This window comes from Grampus griseus (genome assembly GCF_964374135.1).
Source record: "Grampus griseus genome assembly, chromosome: 8".
In the NCBI taxonomy this organism is placed as follows: Eukaryota; Metazoa; Chordata; class Mammalia; order Artiodactyla; family Delphinidae; genus Grampus; species Grampus griseus.
Window position 1 is genome coordinate 34,034,638 of NC_139002.1, and position 25,039 is coordinate 34,059,676.

The 25,039-nt window shown below is 32.9% G+C and overlaps 1 protein-coding gene across 3 annotated transcripts in view; it reads right to left on the reverse strand.

Annotated features, from left to right (window-relative positions):
- Positions 1-25,039, reverse strand: part of CNTN5 (contactin 5) — a gene marked incomplete at both ends in the record, with an annotated part of 779,158 nt that overhangs the window by 379,588 nt on the left and 374,531 nt on the right. The window lies entirely within an intron of this gene.

The window sequence follows — 25,039 nt, forward strand, 5'->3', positions numbered from 1 at the left end:
ACAATGGAAAAGGGCACTTAAGCCATCATGTTGATCAGCAAAAACTTCTTAAGTTAAGAGATGCCTGAGCTACATTCATTTATTCATTTGTTCAACAAATACTAGTTGTGGGTCTTGATGGGCCAGGAATGCTCTAAGTGGAAAAAAAAGTCTGTGTTCTCATAGAGCTTCCATTATAGTGGAAAGTACAAGAATACACAAACAAGTATTTGTCAAGTGGTAATAAGTGCTATGAAGAAAACTAAAGCATGTAAGACAGCTAGAGAGTGGCAGGGGTGAGAAAGATGCATGAATTTATATTTTAAAAACTCTCTCTGTCTACTGGTTACAGATGAGACAGCGTGAGGACAAAGCAGGGACCAGGGGAAGGGGAAGCAGGAAGAATAATGTCCCCTCGTCTAAATGGCTATTTTCAAAATAGCCATGAAATATATAAATGATTTGCACTATAATGGTAGTGGCAGTGACAGTAGTGGTGAAGTGATGAGAGGTGACTGGTTCTAGTAAAAATGTGATAGTGGAGTTGATCAGAATTGCTGATGGATTGATTATGAAATCTGAAAAGGAAAAAAAAATGAGTCAAGGAGTAAGGTTTTGGGCCACCACAGTTTTGTGTTATTAGAGTGAAAAATCCAAGAAAGGGAGTAGTAGGAGAAGAGGTTAGAGAAAGTGGAAATTAACCCAAATTACTAAACACAAATTAACATGGTCTGTATGTTGTATTAAGGAGCTTATGCTCTATCCTGGATGTTTTCTAGCAAAGGGTTGACATAATGATGTACATTAGTAGGGTATTCTGGTGATTCTGCAAAGGTTGGATTTAAGTAAGTGCAAGTTGAAAGAGGGAAAAATAGGACGATATTGCATACTGAAGGTAAGAGCTGGAGAAATCTGAATCAGAACCTAATCATAGCAATGAGAAGAAGGATATTGGCCCAAGAAATATATAGGGAGTAAGACAAATGAAGAGACAAATAGTCCAGGAACACTTTCATTATCTCCCTTGAATGACGGGGAAGAGGATGACACATGAAGTTCAGGATGAAAATAAATGAAGTCACACTGGTTTAAGAAGAAAGATCATTGGTTCACTTTCAGGACATTTTGAGTTTGAGGCAAATCTACATAAGTAGTTCCAGCAATTGGTAAATATGTGTTTGAAGTCCATGAGAGGAAATCTGTGGTTGAGAGTTGTTGGTATGTTGGTGTAACTGAATCATGTAAGTAGATGAGAATAAATACAATGAGAAGATAGTTTTCTGGAAAGCACAAACATCTAAATAAAGGAAGGAAAATGTTCAAAAGATAAGAGAGAAGGAACCATTGGAAATATTCAAGGGGAATAAAGAAAATGCAGTGTCACAGAGACCAATGCCTTAACAATTTCAAGAGGGTTAAATAATGCCAAATAAGGCAAAAAGGACTTAATGGGAATGTTTATAAATATAATAAAGGAAAATGTTACTTAGGATTGACATGTGGTAATCACTGAATAGCAGATTCAGTAGATGAGTGAAAATCAAAACCAGCTTGCAATTGAGTTAATAGAATATGAGAAATTGAAGGAATTATGTGTAGGCCAATAGCATTAAAATCTCAATAGGCATTAGAATTACCTACGTTATGGCTAAAAGAGCAGATTCTAAGGTCCCCTTTCCACAGAGTCATTTGTTTAGTAACACTTATTACCTGAATTTTTATAAAGCTCAAATGTGATTCTAATCTACAGTGAGGCTTGGGAAGCCTTGTTTTATGCCTTTTTTTTCTTCCTGTCTCTCTTTCTTTCTCTCTCTCTCCTCCTCCTTCTCACCCTCCCTCCCTCCCTTCCTTCTTTTCTTCCCTTAAGTATATGAGTTATTCTAATTGTTATAATGAGAGTTTCATTTGTTGCTCAAACATCACTCAGGCATTTTTATATTTTTGCAATTTACTTTAGGTTAGGTTTTACTGGAGTTACCTCAATTTTTGTTTTGTATTATTAGAAATTTGGAGTAAAAGAAAGCAACAAACAATCACATTAAAGACTATCATTAATTGAAATACCAGTTTTGTTATACTGATAGTGTTTGTTGAGTCAATGTTTTGTAAAATATTTTAGAATAAGAAGAAAGTATTTACACAAAATTGGCATTTTCTCAAATTTTACAGGTAAGTATGTATTTGGGGGTTCAAAAATGCTTATTTAGCTTTTAAAATAAGTTTACATAGCAAAGCATTTCATAATTCTAAGAAGAATGAAAAAGTAGAAATAGTACAAAATAGAAAAGCTGACAGTCTGAACTTGGATTGGATTTTCTACCTCTGCCAAAAATGCATCTATTGAACAGGGCTAAATCCCTTTTAAAATCACTGTTTACTTTATCCTATATGGTTTTTCATTCTCTATCATCATTTATTTAAAATTCTTTTCAAATTTTACTCTCATAAAAAACAAGCATTCATTATATTTTTAGTATGTCAGAGTGTGAGGATTATAAAATGATTCAGGAAAGTAGTAAAACACAATTGGCTTTGGAGTCTAGTCTTTAGTCTCATATAACACTTTGTTTCATACCAATTGTGCTTGGCCTAAAAATATTTTAAGGTAAGCTGATATATTAAGTACTAAAATCTTAATATTATTATTCATTATCAGAAGCATACTGAGACTGTTTAGTCAACTGTGATTTTCCCATTCTTCTAAGGTTCTTTTTTAATAGCATGTTTAGCTAAGACAATTAAAAGTGTTTTAGAAGTTCTTGATATGATTCTTCAGTGAGTACTCCCCAAAGTTTCTATGTTAAATTTCTCTAGTACATTTTTATATTGTGTTGTAACATACATTTGGCCTACAAACGCATGTGCTGTATTGACTTGAGGTTTTGGTTTCTTTCTTTTTTTTTTTTTTTTAAGTTTTTTAGCTGCATGCATGGCATGTGGGATCCTAGTTCCCCGACCAGGGACCAAACCTGCTTTCCCTGCATTGGAAGCACGGGAGTCTTAACCACTGAACCGCCAGGAAAGTCCCCAAGGTTTTGGTTTCTTATGGGAGATTATTTTATCTTTCTCCCTGAGTCAGTGAGAGCCATTCAAGTTCACTGAAAGAATAGCCCATTAAGGTCCTGGCTGTTGCAGACATGCTATTCTAACTTCCCCTCTCAAGCAGACCCAAAGACTTGTCCTTTATACCAGCATAAATAGTCATCCTTAAGCTCCTAGACTCTACGGTCTGTTACCATGACATGTAAACAAATCTACCTTGCTTCCAAGATTTCCTCGGGATTAACAGTATTCCTAGATTTCAGTTAAGATTTTAGTTCTTTTTTGTTTCTGATACCTGGAATATTTTTTCTTTCCTGTGAGCTTGGCTGTATACTGAACTTAATTTATTTATTATTTCTAAATTTTGGGAAAGTCTCTGGGTTGGCTCTGTCTATTGTACTAATTGAATGTCTAGGTTTCATGACTTTATGCAGTGCAGACTTTCATCACAATTGCTGTAATTGATTTGGTGTCACAAAGCAGATTACCCTGCCTTTGCTCCCTTGACACATAAGATGATTACTTAAATGACATATTTCTACATCTATAGGGTATAAAAACAGTATTAACTGTATGGGCAATGATGTTCATTTCTTATAACTGTAGTGCCATTAATTTAAAAAAAGAAAAAGGGTGAGAAAGGGGAATGAAACTGGATACTGCAGTCTCTGAAGTCTTTGTAAACAATTTCAATGAGTAATCATATGCAATTCATTTCAACATTCTTTAGTATAACTACAAGTTAGAAAATAAACATTTTTCTTCCTAATAATGTGTGTTATTAGGAACACACATTATTCTGCTTCTGTTACAGAAGAAGCTTTGGGTCAAAAGATTTGGAGAGAACACGATGGATGTAGCAATTGATTTGTTCACCACCCAATTAATAATGCAACTCTCCCAGGGAACCTAGTTTCTTTACCCTTGTCAGCTATAAAAAGGAAAACCTAAAAATCAGAACCTTCCCTATTTTTAACATATGCTCAATTTCATGGTTTATAGTAAAATTTTCACCTAATGGGCTGTACTTACCAAAATCCCTGGTCTTTTCCATTTTTGGTTATTCCTGTAATGTGAGATTTAATGTTATATCTGTCAAATAGCTATAATTATGATTTATTATACAAGTGTAACTTTTTAGTTTGTTTTTTAAATAATTTAAGTTTTGTATGTAGTTTGATTTTTTTTTGTTAATTTTTACTGGATGCTGCTTTATAGAGTGTATGTCATAAGCATTTTAATATTTACTAATTGCTTTGTAATCATTTTTGTTTTTACAATTCCATTAACCGTTATGACTCCTTTGCCTCCTGTTTTGATGAATTAATTGATATGAAGATAATTAAATAGTGGAAATTAGTAAGTTACTGGCCGAAACAGTACTGCTTTAAAAATTGGTACTATGATTATTTTGTTTATATAAAACTTTTAGCTGATGGCTAGCTACCATTTTGAGTTTTGGAATTAAGGACATCATGAAGGAAATTTTAGAGAATTGTACTATTAATTATCCATTACTACTGAGCATAAGGGGATACACCTGAAATTAGAAGGCAATTTTTTTTTACATTGCTGATTTATATCTGCATTGTGATAGAAAATGTCACTATTAGCCACATTAAGTACTCTTGGCAGGGTAGAGACTAAATCTACTGTCTTCACCACCATATCCTTAGATCCCAGCTGGATGCCTGGTGTGTGGTTGCTTAATACATATTTGATGAAAAAATAAATAGAATAAAATATCTATATATGTATTTTTATAAATCTTTCTAAATTTAAGAATAAGAGTAGATATTTTTCATTTTAATGTTCTCATTGAAAATTTTCTCAGCTCTACATGAACTTATTTTGGTCTTTAGAATATGAATCTAAGATTATGTTTGTAGTTGATCTAAAAACAGGCATTGAGAAGTAATGCAGGCAGTTTTAAGAATCTGGAATGTACTGTCAATGGACAAGAGAGAAAGTCTTGCTTACAAAGTTACTATGAAGTATTTTTGTGATTTATTCTACTAGGTAAATTGGACAGAGATTGAGGGGAGCATTAAATTAAATGTGATCCAAACTCCCTCTCAGGTTAACTGCTTCCATGGTGGTCAGTCATTTAGCCTCTGCTTGAACATGTCACTGACACTGTTGAGGAAGCTGATTTGGCAGCTCAGGTTACTAAACAGATCATATATAAAGATTATTTTGGCTGCTGGCTTTAGGATGGGGACTAAGATCAAGACAACTGGGAGTATCAACAAGTAGGTAGTGATACATTTTTATATTCAAAGCACTGTTTAAGATATTATGGAGATGTAAGGTGGGGCTGGGAAAGGAACTAACTTGAGAGCTTACTATGAGTCACACACTTTGCACATTTTCCCACTTCTCCCAGCCACACACATACACAGAGATTAGAAGGCAACATTGTGAGTGAATAAGACCATGGACTTCAGAATCACAAAGACCAGAGTTACAGAGATGGCTGCATGATCCACTGACTTAGGTATCTTTGGGCAAACTATTTAAATTAGTCTACTCATCTGTAAAATGCAATTTAATGGAGGAAATTGTAGGTTAAATGAGATATTACATGTAAGGTTAGTATTACAGAACTTGATGTAGTTATTACCATTATTACAATCATCTTCAACATTAAAGGTCTGAGGCACAAACAGGTGAACCAGTGGAAAATTATAGCTAAAAACTTTCAGAGGAAAAATTCCAACTTGTCTGACTCACTCTAAGCCTATATTTTATCATTGTATTATTCTGCTTTGATTATTATATTCTAATCTTGCTGAACCTCAATTTTAATATCCTTAAAATGGAATAATAATATCTATATGATGTGATTGTGCTGGGGATTATATATGCCACTTAAATGAGAGTGTTCAACATGCAGAAACTGCTCAGTAAGGATAGCTATTGGCTTAAGATAAATTACCTAATATATTGCAGTAGTATTTGGTACAATTCAGATTCATCTTGAACCTTGTACAGTTTGGTTTAATTTCTACATGTGTCAAAAATTTCACCTCTAAAACATAGCCAGAAGCAAGGATCCTGAGAGTAACAAAAGAGTAAAGCTGTCTAACTGACACTTGGTTAGCACCGGGAGAATCAAGATATTTTAAAAGATGTGAAGAATGCAAGAGAGGACATTTGTATGTTTTAAAAATCAAATTACCTTAATACAAAGGCAGGCTGTATTATTACATTAAATTTCAGTTATCTTGGTTGAACAAAACAAAGTACTAATTCTTCTTTTTATAAGGTTTTGAGACATGTATTTTCATATGTTTATTACCTAGAGTCAGAAACAACAGAGTTCTGCTTAAAAATTATAACGTCACTGAGACAAAATAAAATTTTATGTGCCTATAATTCAAAACACCTTTAGTAAAACAAAAGATAAAGAAAATAATATTTATAATAGAAACAGTAGTAAACTGGTATTCTCTCATGATCCACAACTCAAATGACTCCAAGTAAGTGAATTCCAAGCTCTAGAGTTCAAGTGATTATACCAACTGAGTGACAGTATCTATTTTTATTTTCCTTTGGGAATGTTTCACACTACAGAGGACTTTTTTTTTAATCCCAGGAGTCCTGTGTCTAGATGTAAAGGTCATTGCTAACTCTTCTCAAAATGCAACCTAAATTTCTTGCTCTGCTAATTGGTTTTAAAATTATTTTTATTGAACTGCAAACTTCATCAAGTCAGAGACCAGCATTTTCTCAGCAGGGTGTGATGGTCCATGGCACAAGTTCACCTTAGGCTTCAAACTTTGCATTAAAAAGCATTCATGTTACACTTTTGACAATTCCTTGTTAAAATACACAGATCTCAGCGCTTAATGAGCAACAGAATATCTGCTTCCTAGAATCTTGCCAAGAAATATGACCTGGCATTCTGTGCCTATCAAAATTATGAAGAGCTTAGCTGAAAGAAAAGATGCATGGAGAATTACTGGAAGACTGTGTAGTTAATCAATTAGATATGACCAAGGTAATCTAAAAGTTTATCCTCATTAAATCAAAACATTAGACAGCTTAATGATAACAACAACAGTAACAGTGAACATTTTATGGTCTTAGGTCAGTTTCCTAGAAACAGAGTCTGAGAAGGGGATTCTTTTGAATGTGATTTATTGACAGTGTTCCCAGGAGAAGGAATAAGGGAAGCAGGATTGGGTAAGGAAAAAAAAGAAAAAAAAAAAAAAAACCTAAGCAAAGATGTGGTCCCTTCCAGAGATTGGTTTAAGACTAATCCTTCTTACGGCTCTGGAATACAAATTTCACTGTAGATTTGGTAAGTCAACAGAAGGTAAAGAGAACCAGTCTTTTATACTCACCTCCCCTGCATCAGTTGGTTATTGTCTACCAGGTGGGGAAGTGAGGTGCAATTAGGGCAGGGAGCATAATTTCCTAGGTAAGGAAAACTCTGGAGAAGGTGCAGCTGCCAGATGGGTGCATTAACCAGATGAGAGAGAACTGGGTGTAACACCAATAGGATCTAGTAAACCTCTATAGCACTTTAATGGGCTCCAGACAGTGTGTTCTATGTATATTAACTTATTTAATCTCTACAGGGATAAGTAACCCCATTTTATGAATGAGGGAACTAAGATACAAAGATCAAAAACTTGACCAAGAAGCCTTGCTGAGCACAGATCTCTATTTGAAAAAAGAAAAATCTGATTAATAGTTATTTCAAGTATTTATTAAATTGAGTTATGTATATTATGGGGTCTAATTTTGCCAATTAAAACTTTGATGCTTCAAATAGCAACTAATCAGAGCAGTGTCTAAATCCCACTCACCAGACAAAAGCAGGTTTCTAGATATCCCTATTAACTACTGAGTCACAATTTAATTAAACTGTGGTCAGAGCCTTAAGTATGTAAAAAGGTAAGAATGTGTCCTGCTAGCACAGAAACCTACTGTAAAATGGAAGAACAGTTTGCCTTACATGCAGATGTTCCTAGGGATAAAAGCAATATTATTGTACAACTGCCAACAAGGATATTTATTCCTGCTCCCCTCTTACATTAAGACTTAGAGTTTTCCAAATATTTAACCAAAAAAAAAAAAAAATCCCATACATAAATAATCCAATATTTTCTGGAATTAACAGGAGTCCACAAGATGGCAGTGCTTGATGAGTAGAAAGCATTAATCTTGGGCAATATTCCAAAGGGAGGAAAATGGAAATCTTGATTAGTAAAAAAAATGTTTACTCATTTTTCTGTGTTTTATTTAGTAAAATGTCTTTTATCCAAAAGGTATTTGTCATTTGTACATAAAATAAAATAAATAAAATTTAATTTAGCTGTAGGCATTGAAAGCAAAAGAAAATTCATAAAGTACATATTCAAAACACTCAACAGTTTTCATTGACAGTGAATTTTTTAAGAGATATCTTTACTTCTTTTAATTTCATGCTATGCAAATTTTATAGTTAAATTTGAAGATTTATTGCAGGATAAATAATAACAGGAAACAAATATGAGTTTAATAAATTATCCCTCCTTTAGGTAGATGAGTTCACAGAAGACAAAATCCTCTAGAGTTGTGATTAGCCTAAGCTTCACGTTAAATGTGGAACTTTGGTTGCTTTTGGTTACATTTATCATATAGGTGCAGGAGAGAATATTTAGATAAGATAAATTATTATAATGAGATTCTCTGATGCTCAACTTCTTCTTACATTCAATGTAATTTTTCATAAACATTTTTGTGCTTTAACTGCTTAACTAATGCTCATTAGTCCTTCATGCAAATCTTTAATGAAGGTAATTTATTTGTCACATTGCTATGCATCATATAGAAATAGTCGATATTATCTATTTATCAAGAGGCACTGAAATGGTATATTTTCTGCTCTGGGGGTTTGTCCCTATGGTTCACCTGCTTCAGAAAAAAAAAAATCCTAATCAAAAAATACATATTTATACCTGTTGATATGTAATCACTGTAATAAATCTTCAAATTCCTACTCATATGAATTCACATAGCATAGAACTCTGGCTAGAACTTTTTTAGTTGATTTCTTTGAAAAAAATAGAAAAGTTGGTATGAGCTATACTAATAATACAAATGGTATAAAAAAACTATTTAGAATTTATTCTTTTTCTAATTCTACAAGAGATTTTTCTGCAAAAATCAGATTGTTTTTGATTTTCATAAATATGTTTATATCTTTCCTATCTTATAATTATTATCAAAATAAACTTAATGAACTGGAAATTATGATAAAGTCCAGTAATGATTAATAGAGGTTTTTGAACAATGAAAGTACACATTAAGAAAGAAGAACTATGCCTTTAAAATTGATATATTTACAGTAATTAAGAGTGGCCATTATTTTGAGCCTAATATTCATGTTAAATATGAATGTTAGGTGTTCAGAGATATGTAGTACGTATCAACTATGAAAATAAAAGATTTCAGTGGAAAAAAATATGTTGGTTCTCCCTGAGTCAATTATTTTTTCATGTTTGCCTTGTTCTTTTTTTTAATTTGCCCAGAAGTTTTCCAGACTTCAGTTTCCTAAACTGACTATTCTTTGGTCAGTTCCTATATTGCCTGAATCTTTAACACTTTTCATAATTTCTGGATACAGAGGATTTTACTTCTTAAAAACCAAACTTATTCAGACTTCTTTATTGAGTATCAAGTACTTAGATGTATTCTGAGTATTCTCCACAAGTGTGGGCTCTGTGATGTATCTTTCCCGATAAGCCTCTATTCCTAGTTTGTTGGTCAATTAAGGTTTCTGATGATTGATTCAAGATATTTTCTAAAATCACAAGACTACTAGGAACTATAATAGCTAAAATAAAAACACTATAATAATTTTCTTGGAACCCGGGAGGATTAATCAATATTATAGTTTTAGAAATAGGAAAACTGTATGTTTGTAGGGATTACTGTAAATCTCAAGAATGTAAACCAGTTGTTAGATAGATAAATTTACTCAGAAACCACTGATTAAGGAGCTGATTGTTAAAGGTGAAAAATGAGAGATTCTGATTTATAGGGATCACCTAAAGAAACTGGATGCACACAAATTGCTTAAATGAAAATCAGGAAATATCAGGATATACCACATCAGAGACTGGGTAGAGCAGGAAATTTGATTTTTTAAAAAAATAAATATTAAGTACTTATTCTTAGTTGAAGGAAGTGCTTAAGACACCAGTGATACTAGCATGAATCCAAATATAGTAGAGTGACATGAGATGTGTACTAAGTACCCAGCTTCCTATTCCAGTTGGGACCTCTGTGCAAGAACTGAGCCACATGGGGTTGAACTCAGTGAATGCATGCATAGGTGTAAGGTAAGGTGGCACCATGAACAAAATCATGGAATTCATACCAATGCAAAACTGCGTTTGAACTTTTGCATCTAGCAGCTATGCTGTCTTCAGCTAATTACCTGACTTCTTCAGTTCTGTTTATTCATTTGTAAAATAATCAAAATAACACCAAGCTCTTAGGATTTGGGGGAAACATTTACAAAAATGTTAACATAATTTCAGGACTATATTGAGTGTTCACAAATTATCATTATCATTTAAAATACTAACATATGTATATATATATATATATATATATATATATACACACACATATATATACACACATGTATATAAATTTTTCTATGTTTACCATCTTTGTCAAATCAATCTAGCAGTCACTAAAATCCTCATAATGTGTCTCTTTACACACATGCATAAAAGAGTGGCTTGACTTTACATGTCAGTAACATACCCATATGCTATTCTTGTTCCAATTTATCATACAACAATATATAGATTATGCAGAATTAAAATATCTGTACATTTTATAATATATGTGGCTCCATAATATTCTCATCTGACATCAAATTGGAGTTTAGGAGTATTTTTACTCTATGCATGCCACATGCTTACCAATAGACCTTAAGTGATTCTCTTGTATGAGACTCTTTTTCATGGAACTTAAAATATATTATAGTCTGCTCTGCTTTTACACCTCAACACATCTCTTTCTTAAACCATCCAATATTATCTCCCACTCTTTATAATCATTAATGCTTCATCTTAGATAAAATGATTCTCATATCAGTATGCCTCATAATGTCGTTTCCCTGGACTAGAATGCATTCCCATCTTCCTTCTGCCCAGTCACATGCCTACATACAAGTCAAGTGCAGGTGCTATTTTCTTGAAGAAGGTGTCAGGAGTCACTTTTAACTCTTCTTTTCTGAAATTCTATGGACATATCATTAACTTGTGTCCTGATTTGCTTGAAACTGTGACAAATTACACTATTTTTTTCCCAGCAGGATTATTAATAGTCTCCCCTTTAACTTTAAAAAATGCTCCAGTTTATATATTAAATATATTATATGGTCTCCCACCTCCCCACACATCATCCACAAAAGAAACTCCTCTTGTATTGGTACTGACTATGCTCTCTCATTGTTCTCTGTTCTATGTGGATTATATATTCATCATAGAGCAGGGGCTGTGTCATATGCTTACTGAACAAATGTGGCATCAATTAAATTAATTTAAAAAATTAAATTAAAAATAAAATTATTTAAATTAATTTATATTTAGAGACTTTAAAAGAATGTCATGTTACCACTAAAGATACTTGGGGATATCTTGAGTGGCACCAGAGTATTCTTGCATGTCATTTTCCAGTTGTCTAAAATAGTGTCCAACTCACTATAGTGTCCAGTGAGTAGTTTATAAATCCTTTTCTGATGATGAATGTAGTGTTATGTCATTTCATCATTAGTAAAATAAGATGCTTTCTTATATTATTTATTTAACCCTTGATAATAGAGTTTTTTAATAAATCCTATAAGGCCCTACATGATTTTGCCCCTGGATATCGCTTTAGCCTTAACACTGTCTTTCCTTTCTTCACTTGACCCAAGCCACACTGGCCTTCTTGCTGTTAATTTTTAACCAAAGACATGCACATTAATTTTTACCTTAGCCTGAAACATTCTTCCTCCAGATGCTTGTGTGGCTCACTACTAAACTTCTTTCAGGTCTCTGCTCAAATAGCTTCCTCTGGGCAGTCCTCACTAACCAACTCACCTAAATGAGCCCTAACAATCCTCTCTCTCTCTCCATCCTCATATATATATATTTCTTATTGGTTGTCTTCTGCACCAAACTATGAGTTTTCTTACAGTGGGAACCTTACCTATTTTGTTCACCACCATACTCCTCAGTATTGTAAAAAGTGTGAGGTACACAATAAGTAATGACTGAATGAATAGAGAATGAATACAATAGTGAAAATGCTTTCTACTAAGTGTCATAACATAAATCTCTTGGAAATTAAGCTATTGGGTACAATTTTCCCTTTTATAAGATAATAAGCAAAATATTAAAACGATTTATGAGGAAATTTTTTAAGAACCCCTGGGAATGTATGTATTTTATTATACATGTAGACATGTTATGATAAGGACATGAGACTTGAATAAATACCAACATTCTAACCATTTGGCTGGATTTTTTTCCTTTATTTTATTATGTATTTATTTATTTATATTAAAGTATAGTTGCTTTACAATGCTGTGTTGGCTAGATTTTATAGGAGCAATTAGGTTGATACAAAGTAAATAAAATTTATAGAAGTAACAATATGATTATTAGTTGTTTTCACAAATGTTAGAAGTGGAAGAGAAAATGAAACTAAAATTTTAAATGATGAATTAAGAGAACCTGTAAGCACAACTCTGTTATATTTCTTTTGTGTTGTTTATTTCATTTGAGGCTACTGATTCAAAATTTGTGGTGAAGACTTGTTAATAAAAACCATGTCATCCTTTTTTTTAAAATTAGTTCTTTTGCTATCAGACCAACATTTTGCAATTTTTGCCACTTTGTACAGTTTTTGCATTATTACTTTTAACTCAGCCTGAGCTTTTACTTTAATGACAAAGAAATGTCACCAGAATGAATGTTTTAATCTATCTAGGGAAAAAGCACAGGCTTTCCAGTGATGGGTCTTTGCTATAGAAGGACAGCAACACAGCACTGATTTTATTAACTCTCTAATGAAGTCCTCAGATAGAATTGCCAAAATTTTAAAGCTCAGCCTGATAGTTATGCTTTACAAGTGGTCAAGCACTATCCTATACCAATATTTCCATCAATGATTGCAGCAGGGGAAAAAATGAAAATGCATATGTGGAAGGTGACCAAGGAAATTCTAATAATATTGACATTGTTGAAATACTATACCTAATAAATATTTATAATTAGATAGTGTCATAGTATCTTTATGAGAACACTAGGGTACTGGCCTATATGGGGCCATTCCAATTTTAATAACTTTGAAATACCATACTCTTTTTTTTACTTATCCCCTTTGGCTTTCTTTTCCAATTGTACTTTTGTCAAAGAGTAGTTCATTAGTTTATTCAATATCTTTATTTCTGAGAGTGAGTCCTCTTCAGTAATACTGATATTTTGAGGATCTTAAAAACTAAAGAGTATAAACTGTATAAACATATTACCAATGTAAAATATTATCTTGATGCAGTAAGTTTCCTGTTATCTGGATCTAGGCTTCTGCATCTCAGTACCATTGGTATTTGAGGCCAGATAATTTTTGTGAGAGACAGTCTTGTGCATTGTAGGATGCTCATTAGCATCCCTAGCCTCTACCTTGTACCCACTAGTTGCCAATAGCATCTTGTTCCTCTCCACTGCCTGTCCCCACTCCAGTTATGATGATGAAAAATGTTTCTAGATATTGCCAAATGTCCCTTGTGTGGGAAAGTATTCCTGTTTGTGAATCACTGCTCTAGATTAATCTAGAAGTGATATATTCTGATTAACCAACCATTTGAGTTATTTGGTAATTATTGTATTTAGTTCTATTTCATTTTATAAATTATTAGATAGATAGAGAGATAGATAGAGAGATAGAAAGATTAAAGCTAGCTCCTTTAATTTCAGTTTTATTTTTAAGGGCAGAGTACTATGCCTCCTTCATGATTTTAGTTCTATAATATATATATGTAGACTAGGTAATCAGCACAGTTTGCTGAATTGAATTAGAATTAGGAAACAATCATATCCATAGCACAGAACGATGAGAAACTATTGTTTACTTTTGATTGAATATATCAAAATACATCAAAAATTTTTATACTGTTCCAGGCTATTTTTTCCCTATTAACTGTCAAAATAATTGAAAAAAATGTCAAAGACTGGGTTGACTATATATTGACTCAATGACACAATATAGACACTATCAGATTGTCATTTTTCTATTCCTTATATAAAAGGTAGAAGGGTCTAGAAGGAAGTTCAGTTTCATAAGCAGTCCAGTTGTTTGATTCTGCATAAATAATTCACCTTGCAAGCATACAGACTTGTAAGTTGTGTGTGAAATCTGAAACAATGCATTTAATTTACTTCTTTTTACTCAGTCATTTGAGATTACTTTTTCCCCACATTCAAAAAATAATGAAATATGTATTTCCAGAACTTATTTGATTGTATTAAAAATGAAGCCCATATAAATTAATTCAAGATAATGGAAACAAAATGCAAATTTATAGTAGAAATAATATAAAAGGAGGAAAGAGTTTGCATGAATATTTAAGGTACATGGGGTCTGAACTAATCAGAGAAGAAAGAAATAGGTTTCTTATATTGTTAGAGAAATTTCCAGATCATTAAATCACTGTTTTAAGGCATATTATTGGCATGACTCATAAGATTCCATATTTTTTACATTTTTTTGAATACAGAAATTACTGTAGAAATTCTGGATGGCTGGTAAATCAGTTCAGTTGAAAGCAGTCTACTCAAGGCAAAGCTACACAAATGTCTGTGTTTACCTGAGGTAATAAATCCTAAGAACTCACAATCTAGAGTGAGTCAAATCAAGTACACACTAACTCAGAGACAAGACAGATCTTTTCTTTCACCTAGATTTCTAGTTTTTGATTGTTTAAGCCTTGCCTTCACCATTTATTCTCTGTGTAACCTTGGGCAAGTTACCAAATATTCCTCAGCCTTTATTGTCCTCTTTTGAAAATGGAGGTATACGTTGCTTCATATTATTTTGTAAAGATTAAATAGAAGTAACTTAAGCAAAGTACATAGCTTCATGCTTGGTGCCTAGAAAACATTTAGTAAATGAAATTATGTTATTAATTCAGAATGTCTTTTAGCTAAAGAAGATTTTTAAGACAGGACAAATCTATATACAAGGACAAAAATTACAAGGTTATCCTAACTCAATTGGTATTGAATTAATAACCTATTTTTTTCCCATTTGGCTTGGCTTAAAATAATTCAGGGATTATTCCCCAAGGAGACACAAGATCCTATTGTTGCAAAGAATGAAATTTTCTCTTAAATGTCACGTAGTAAGTGTTTTAGTACCTATAAATATATTAAGCACTTACTATGTGCCAGGCATTTTGCTAACCATTCTCTATTGTTTGTAATAATATTATTGGTTATCTCAGTTTTATAGAATTGAAACTGAGAATTGATAAAATTAGTTTGTTTGCTTGTTTGTTTGTTTTGTACAAGACAGACAGAAAGGGATATAGTTCCAACTAGAATCTTAGGAAGTAACTGAAACTGTGAAGACTTCTCTAATTTAGGGAGTCCCTCGGCCTACGTGAGAGCAGTTTTGCAAGCTTTAATTAGTAGCACAGAAACTATATTAGCACAAATCACACCCCCTCCTCCATAAAATCATTCAAAATCTGAGTTCTTTGTTGATTTCTTTTCAGTACCATCCTCCTCCATAAAATCATTCAAAATCTGAGTTCTTTGTTGATTTCTTTTCAATACTGTTCTTAGAAAAAGGTGACAATATTTATTTTAAAAGTTTTAGAGACCAATTGCATGATACCAGCTTACCCAAAACAGAAAGCAAAATTCTATATCTTTAACAATAGGTTTTTGGAAATTTTCATTTATTAAACACAAGGAAAGATATAAAATGAATGGTATGTATTTTCAGTGCAGGATAAACCTTCTGCAGTTTACTGCTGCCTGGTTCAATTTCTAGATTAAAGACATTCGATTAGTTAAACTTCAGATTGAAGCACTGTAACATTTAGGAGTATCAGTTTCCATTGAAAAAGCTGTGCTGCTATTATAGCATTTTCCTATCTTCCTGACCTGTTTGTCAAGCTTCAGACTGCAGCTGCACACAGGCTTAGAAAGAGCTCATTTCCTAAGGGAAAAGCAAAGTTCTCAAGTACATTAAAAATTTTAAAAAGTCCATAGTTTTCCTTTGTCTTTTCCCCTTCTTTCTCTTGTGTCCAATAGAGAGCCACTGAAATGGCACCCAGAATGATGTTGACATAACCTGGATCACAGACCAGGAACATACATCCCTGAAGCACAGCCCTGTCACTGCCGGCCTGTTCTGCCTGCATCGGTACTGTGTTAATTGGGCGAGGTCAGTCAGTTCTCTCTCTCTCCAGACTTTCATTCTCCCCAAGGGGAAGAACGGTTCCAATGAATGATCTGCCATGTCTAAGGGCACGCATTTTCGAGGCTTGTTAGCTTAATGCCTCTTTGCAATATGTAAGAACAGCGTAAGAGAAACCATTTATATCAGTAACCTCCAGACCAGCTTTACAGAACAATTTTGGGACTGCAGCTCTTAGCAGCTGACTTGTCCTCTCCCCAACATACATGGGCATATTCTAATTAGAGTCACACTGCTTATTATATTTTTATGGGTCTAAGGGAATTCTCCTTAATAAGATACTAAAAAAAAATTGAATAGTTTATCTTAAATACACAAATTTAGAAAAATCATAGAACTAGCTAAAGAATTATTTTACCCTTTTCTCCTCATCTACAAAATAAAATAATAATATAAAGACCTATTTTATAGGTATTGTTTTAATTTGATTAATCCATGCATGAGCTTAGACTCGTGCCTCTTATGCAGTAAGAATTCTATAAATATTGTTTTCTTTTGCTTGTTTTTAATGAAGGAATAGTTTTCTACATTTCCCCGCCTAACATGTGCTTAATGTTTAAGGAGAAGCCCACACTTAAGACAATGGACTTCTATCCCAGCCTAGGCTGTTTTGGTTATTTACATGGTGAGACAACAATGACAACAGTGCTTGAGATTTTACTTTCTTCATTTCCTTAGTCACATCTGGCTGCTGATCCATAGAGACTATCATCCTCCATATTCCCTGACCCTGGCTGGGATGCCAGCCTACCAGTGGGCTAGAGAGAAATAAGGCTGTGAGATCTGATATTGTTCGGACTTTTTAACAAGGTTCACATATAACCCTTTCACTGTTACAGGAGAGTCTGGATTTCTTCTCATCTAGTCCAAAAATGTTATTTGCAGCTAAGCACCTAGCAGCAGGCAGTGTCCTTTTGAAGAAAGGAAAAAGAAAAGTTGAAGGCATTCAAAGGACTAATTAGATAATGCTTGCCTAGCTCCTATTACTCTCTGAAGAAAAAAAAAAGGAAACTAGATATAGTCTTAGAACTTTACTAAATGGAAACTGACAATATGTTTGCTTAGGCAAAGTGCTAATTGTATTTTAAGTGAATCAGCCAATGGGCAGGAGAATGTTTATTTCCTCCCCCCCCCTGCTATTTCTCATCCTTGGTAAAGATTTTTTTTTAACCTCTGCAAATGTGTTCAGCAGGAGGTAAAAATAATGACGGTGCCTCTGAACAGTGAAGAGACTGGAGCTGTGAAGTTGGAGCCCTTCTGCTTTGTAAAGTATCTTTCTTGAAATGGGTTTGATGGAGGAATAGGAATCTTTATTCCTGTTAGAAGGACTAGAGAAAGGCAGTCAGAGCACATGTGAGGGAAAGGCAATGAATGCCCTTTACAAAACTAGGAGAGAACTGAGTTCCAGCCAGCCAGGATGAAAGAGGGGCCAGGGAATATAGCTGTACCTTCTGCTCCACACAGGACCTACTCTACAGAGGTCTAACAAAGACCAACAATTTGAAGTTCAGAGGTTTTGCAAAGAGTAATACTAAATAGAACTCAAGTGGACTAAGGAGAGAGCTTTACAACTAGTGCAGGGGTGACTAGATGAAGCTAATTTACATTGTTGCAGTATTTTTGGAGAGCATTTTGACGATACTTGTCAACCACCTTACTGCTGATTCTCTCACAAGGAAATTCCATCTCTTGGAATTTAGTATAAAGAAATAATTTAGAATATCTGCAGATATCTATAACTGTTAATGGCAAGGCTATTTACAGCAAAATAAATATTTTTATAAAGCTCAAATGTCAAACATCAGGGTAGAGGTTAAACAAATTATTTTTTGAAATACTGTGCAGCTATTAAAATAAAAATGGAGATTAGACATGCCATAATGTTTCCAATATATTGCTTATTAAAAAATCTAATCTCTAATGCCCTAAGTCATGTACTGTATATAAAGAATTAACTTCTATCCTATTCATTAGAATTATACTAGCTATGTACTATCCTTGAAAGAACTGAGAAAACAGCCATTCAAATCATCTTCTGCAGCGTTTAATTTCCTTGTGGAACTCTGATTGAAAAAGGCTAGCTTTAATACACTACTTCCAGGTCACATTTTTTTATAAACTCTAAAGAATATCAGGAAGTTGCTGATCTGTTAATCTCCTTATATCTTAAATAAATTATAAAGATACTGATATAGATATAAATATAGATATATATGAAGATAAATATGGGTTGGAGATGTAGTTTATCCTTCTTGATATTATGACTTTTGCAACATAAACATTTGTATGTTTTCAGGATTTACAAACTTTACATTATTTATCCTTAGTTTATTTTTCAATTTCATCATAGATTATGTCAGTTTTGTTTGAACCATTATTTCGTCTACTTCTTTGAAAGGAATGGAGGTAGGGAGGAAAGTGCTAATAATAATTTAGATAATGTTTACATGGGACGAATATAAATTCTGATGTTTTATGTCATGTATGCATGGTGCTCTAAGATAAATTGGGATTTTTACTAATTATCAGTTGGTATTCAAACTGAAAGATATACATATATCTGAAATATGTGCAGCTGGTTAAAATTTCAAATGATTCTGTCTGGAGACTGCATAGATATAGCTAAAACACTCTGTGTTCTTCAGATTCTTCAAAAGATTCTTCAAATAAAAGAAAGAAAAAGAAATACAACCACTGTTATTTTTATAATCATTTCAGTGACATCATCATTAGTGATCTATTTTTTTTACAGACATGGAAAGGAATCTTAACTCTGAAAGGAAGCAAATATGTGTGTTATAAAGACTCCATATTTACAGAAAAGACAAATGTATTTATCATTCCAAAAGGAAAGAAACAATAGATACTAGCATTAAAATTATGTACAAATTTTCATAGAATGATAGCAATATAACAAGAGTAGGAACAAGATTTTCATACAGCTACATATATATATATATATATATATATATATATATATATATATATATATATATATATATATATATACATGCTAAAAGCAAGCTACATTCCTGGAGAAAATGAAGATTATGTATGTACCTGTAATATGAAAATTTTAAAAATCACACGAGGACATATATTCTTCACTCAAAGATTTATACTCCAATGCTCACAGCAGATTCAGTCATAATAGCCTAAATTTGAGAACAGCCACCATCATCAACTAGCGAATGGATAAACAAACTGTGATACATTGAAACTATGCAATACTATTCAGCAATCAAAAGGAACTAGCTACTAACTCAGTAACATGTATGGACCTCAGAAACATTATGCTAAGTGAACGGAGCCAAGCTTATAGACAACACACTGCATGATTTCCTTTAAAAGAATTTCTGGAGAAGACGACACTTAGGTATATAAGGTAGACATTAGTGGATGCTAGGGATGGGCATTGGGGGAGGAAAGTGATTGGAAAGAGGTATTAGGGAACTTCCTGTGATAATGGAAATGTTCTATGGCATGATTATGACTGTGTTTATATGACTCTATTCTTTTGTCACAAAGCTCATTGAATTGTACACTTAAAAATGCTAATGTTCATTATATGTGAAGCTAATTTAAAATCATCCATATTTAATAAGTGATATAAAATAAAAAGTATTAATGATTAAAATGTTAATTTTCTAATTTAGAGCATATTTAAATTCCTAGGTGAAGATAACATTTTCTATTTATTTCTATTCCTCTACAGTAAGATTTATATTGTGTGATTAAATAACTATATCGCTACATTTAGTTCCTTGAAAATAAAATTATAAAGAATGATCTTTTATCTTCTGAAAAATACAGAAATGAGCTATTTAAGATGGGTTTGTTGGACAACCTTATAAGTTATTTTAATAAGATTAATTAGTAGTATTTATTGAGCAGCTGATACATTCAGGACTGCGTTAGCAGATTATAAAAGATACAAAGATGCAAGGACTACCTCCATCAAGTAGAAAAGTTAAAATGTCAGAAATCACTGTCACACAGTGGAATATGTGATAAGAATTAGACTAGAGAAGGAAACTTGTTTGTAGGCACTTAGGAAATCTGATAAGAGAGTGGGAGTAGAGAAGGATGAATCGTTTCTTAGATGATCCGAAGAAGATAAAGTGAGGGAGGTATCATCATCAGAATCACTATTATGGAATATTTACTATTTATCAGTTACCAGGTTAAGCACTTTACTTGCATTATCTCATTGCATCTTTTCACCTACCATATACATGTAGAATTTTGAAAATAGGAATTAGAATAAGAGCAAGTTGTATTACTTTGCCAAAGTCACACCGTTGGTAAATGACAGAGTTGAGCCTTTCTGACCCCAGAGTGCAAAAGTTAAAAAAAAAAAAAAAAAGGTGCAGGAAGGGAATTTTGGGTTAGATCAGGGATTGGCATACTCCAGCCCACAGGCCATATCTGATTTGTCACCTGATTCTTTTCTTTTTTTTCTTTTTTTCTTTTCTTTTTTTTTTTTTTTTTTTTGCGGTACGCGGGCCTCTCGATATTGTGGACTCTCCCATTGTGGAGCACAGGCTCCGGATGCGCAGGCTCAGCGGCCATGGCTCACAGGGCCAGCTGCTCCGTGGCACGTGGGATCTTCCCGGACTGGGGCACGAACCCATGTCCCCTGCATCGGCAGGCGGACTCTCAACCACTGTGCCACCAGGGAAGCCCTGTCACCTGATTCTTTATGGACTGTGAGCTAGAAATGGATTTTATGTATTTAAATAGCTGAAAAAAATTGAAAAGATCAATGAAAAGCATATAGAAATCAAATGCTAGTGTCCATAAATAAAGCTATATTACAACAGAGCTACCCTCATTCGTTTTTTGCATGGTCAATGGGTACTTTTATGCTACGGGGCAGAATTTAGTGGCTGTGACATAGGCTATACGACCCACAAAGACAAAAATATTTACTATTTGGCTATTTACAGGAAAAGTTTGCTGAACTTAGATTGAGAGGAATTTAAGTTTGGTGGGATAATGCTTAGGTAAGTAAGCTAAATTCAATGCAAGTAGGAAGATTTCTCAGAGTAGGAAGCAAAGAACTGGACTATGGCATTGTTGACCCTATTATTTTCTGTGATGATCAATTTTCATTTTAAAGCCAGCACCTGCTATTTACTTTCCTTGGCTTTTCTGTTTTGAATTACTGTGATTGCTGTCTGTTTCTCTCAAAGATCTATGGTACTATTTAATTACTTGAGAAGAAGTTTGGGAAAAGTAGTACCAAAATATTACTTTAAAGTATTATATTAGATCAGAGCTCTTTGTATTCCTATTTTTAAGGGTTGAAACTGAGGCTAAGATAAGTTGTATTTCTTGCCCTGTAAATCAACATTCTAGTTATGGTATAGTTAGGATCCACACTCAACTACATGACTCCATTATGTGTGTTTTTCTTTTTATCATCTTCTTTATTGGATCAGAGTCAATGAGAAAATATTGTTTCTTTGGTATATCAAAGCACACGAGAGGAAAGAAGTATTAAATTTTTCAAAAAATATGAGGACTTTTAATTTGTAAGCTCATCAATTCAGTCTACCTTGGCTGCATTTTACCACATTAATTTGACTCGTTCAACTGCCTTGCCCAAATCAAAGTGGGAATTTATATCAGCACAACATGAAAACACGAGTTATTTCCAGTAAAGTAATAACCAAAGGAGTGAGCAGCTTGATTTCCTGGCCCACTATTTCCCACACTCTTCCGTGTAGAGTAACTTATAAAAAGGGGGAAAAATAGACTATTTTAAAGGAGCTGGAAATACATGGTGAAATATGATTAACAACCAAAAACAAATAAACTTGAGCTGCTATATGTAGAAACCAAAATCAATATAATAAGAGAAAAAGAGGGTCATTGCAATGTTCTACATTTTTTTCTCTTCTACTGTGTCTAAATATTCTAAAACAAACTCCAGGTTGAGGTGTTTGCTTTGTGATATTTAGCTTTCTATGTATAAATTTTGTCAGATGGAGTTTAAAAAAAAAATATTCCAAAACACGTTGAGCTTACCTTTCCAGTGACATCTAGAGAACACAGTACAACAGAGTGCATGATAAGAACATATATTTTAAAACTGATTTGTAAAGATTTTAAAAGAATGTCAAAGTTTATCTGTTGATAAGAGCCAAGTTCAGAAACTATTAAGCAACCAGGTAAAGCTCTTATTATAAATGTTTTACTGGCTATCAGTGTTTGGGTGGAAACAGACTTTTTCTGTATAAATTTAAGGGTATAAAATATGTATTGTTATTTATTTGACTCACATAGGAAAGCATGCATAGTAAAAAATACATGATTCCTTTATTTCTCTATCGTTTCATTCAATATGATTCTATTATCACGTATCCGGTCTGGCTTCTAAATAATTGTTGAGATACAAACTTGAGCATTGTATTATTCTGTTTGGTAAAAATATTAAAATTTCTATATTCATACTATTTACTTTCATATATTGTTTATACAGTTGATTTTGGCAGTGCTGAATGTTCAATTCAGTTAACAGTTTGGTCAAGTCGGTAAAAATAATTGATGAAACTACTTATTCATTTAAATTGGTGTAACAAACAGGTTGAACAGTGACCAATGTATACACAAAATAGAATTTTTCAATGAAATTTCAGAATGAAGCTGTGGAAAGCCCATATTATGTAAACAAAAGGACACTGGGCTTGGGATTACACATGGGTGAATCTCTGTCATGTTGTTTGTTAGACATGGACTTTAGAGAAATTTCTATCTGAGTTTCAACATCCCCATTTATAAAGAGGAGGTAACAATAATAAACATACAAAGCAGTGATAAAGAAGAAATAAGATACTATATAGAAAGTGTAAAATATTGGTTTCCTTTCCTTCTCTTTATTCTAAAGAAGTGGATGACCCTCATGAGAACTTGACAATGTAGTTCTCTGTGTCTGTGTCCAAATAATGTAAGTCATGCCCCCTTGATAACAAGAGATTTTAGGGAAGAAAAATCATAATCACATAACAATAATGACAAATTAATTCATCACTTTAAAAATTAGTCCCAACAATACTCTTTCCTTCTTAGTACTAAAATCTACCTTTTTCCATCTTGCCAATCTCTTTTTTTTGTCAGTTGTTTATAACAAATGAGGATACAGCGTTCATATATTGCAAAGTTAAACTGCAAATCTTGAAAAAGTTGTAGATTTCAAGGCAAATTTGAAAAATGGCTTTGATCATTAGAGCATAGTTACTAACAAATGAAGATGTGATGAAGTGCCCAGAAACTCTGCAAGAATGTGGACGTTACATGATTGAACATATAGTGATTTGAAATTGAATATTGATAGAGGCCTTGGGAAGATTGCTGAATTCCTCAAGTATTTGGGGAACAATTATTTTTTGTGATCTTTGTAGGTACAAAAGTTAAATATGGAGCATGGGGTGTCATGCTATCTTACAATTTTGTAGGAAAAAGATGCTAAAAAATACCTTTTTGAGTAATTTTTTTTCTCAGAGTTGTAGTTATTGCAGAATTTTTAAGTTATGAGATTCAGATTTTAAAATGTAAAATTTCATTTTTTAAAGAATAAATATCAACCAAAATATTTTGTTTTCAACTCTGTGAAATTGTGTTCCTATTTTATATAGAGTTGCTTTAAGTGAGTGATTTCTGGTACCAACTAAAGATGAAGAGTCCCCCTGAATGGGGTTCAAAATCAATATACAAAATGATGTTACATTTCTATATACTAATAATGAACTATAAGAAAAATAAATTAATCAAACTATCTCATTTATAATTTCATTAAAATAAAATACCTAGTAAAAATTTAACCAAGAAGGTGAAAGATCTATACAATGAAAACTGTAAGATACTGATGAAAAAAAAAAGAAAAAACAAAGAAGTGAAAAGATATTCTGTGTTCATAGATTGGAAAACTAATATTGTTAAAATGTCCATAATATCCAAAAAACCTACAGATTCAAAGAAATCCCTGTCAAAACTCCTATGGCACTTTTCAAAGAAATGGAACAAACAATCCTAAAATTTGTATGAAACCACAAAACACCCTGAATAGCCAAAGCAATTTTGAGAAAGAAGAACAAAGCTGGAGGCATCACAGTCCCTGATTTCAAACTAAAAAACAAAACTATAGTAATCAAAACAAAATGATAAAAGCATAAAAGCCAACTCATAGAACAATGGAATAGAAAAGAGAGCCCAGAAATAAACCCAGGTATATATAATCAATTCATTTATGACACAGGAGCCAAAAATATACAATGGGGAAAGGCAGCCTTTTCAATAAGTGATGTTGGGAAAATTGGACAACTATATGCAAAAGAATGAAACCGAAACACTATCTTAAACCTCACACAAAAGGTAACCAAAAATGGATTAAAGACTTGAGTATAACTGAAACTGTAAAACTCCTAGAAGAAAACATAGGGGGGTAAGCCCCCTGACATAGGTCTTGGAGATGATTATTTTTTTGGATCTGACTCCAAAAGCAAAGGGAACAAAAGCAAAAATAAACACATGG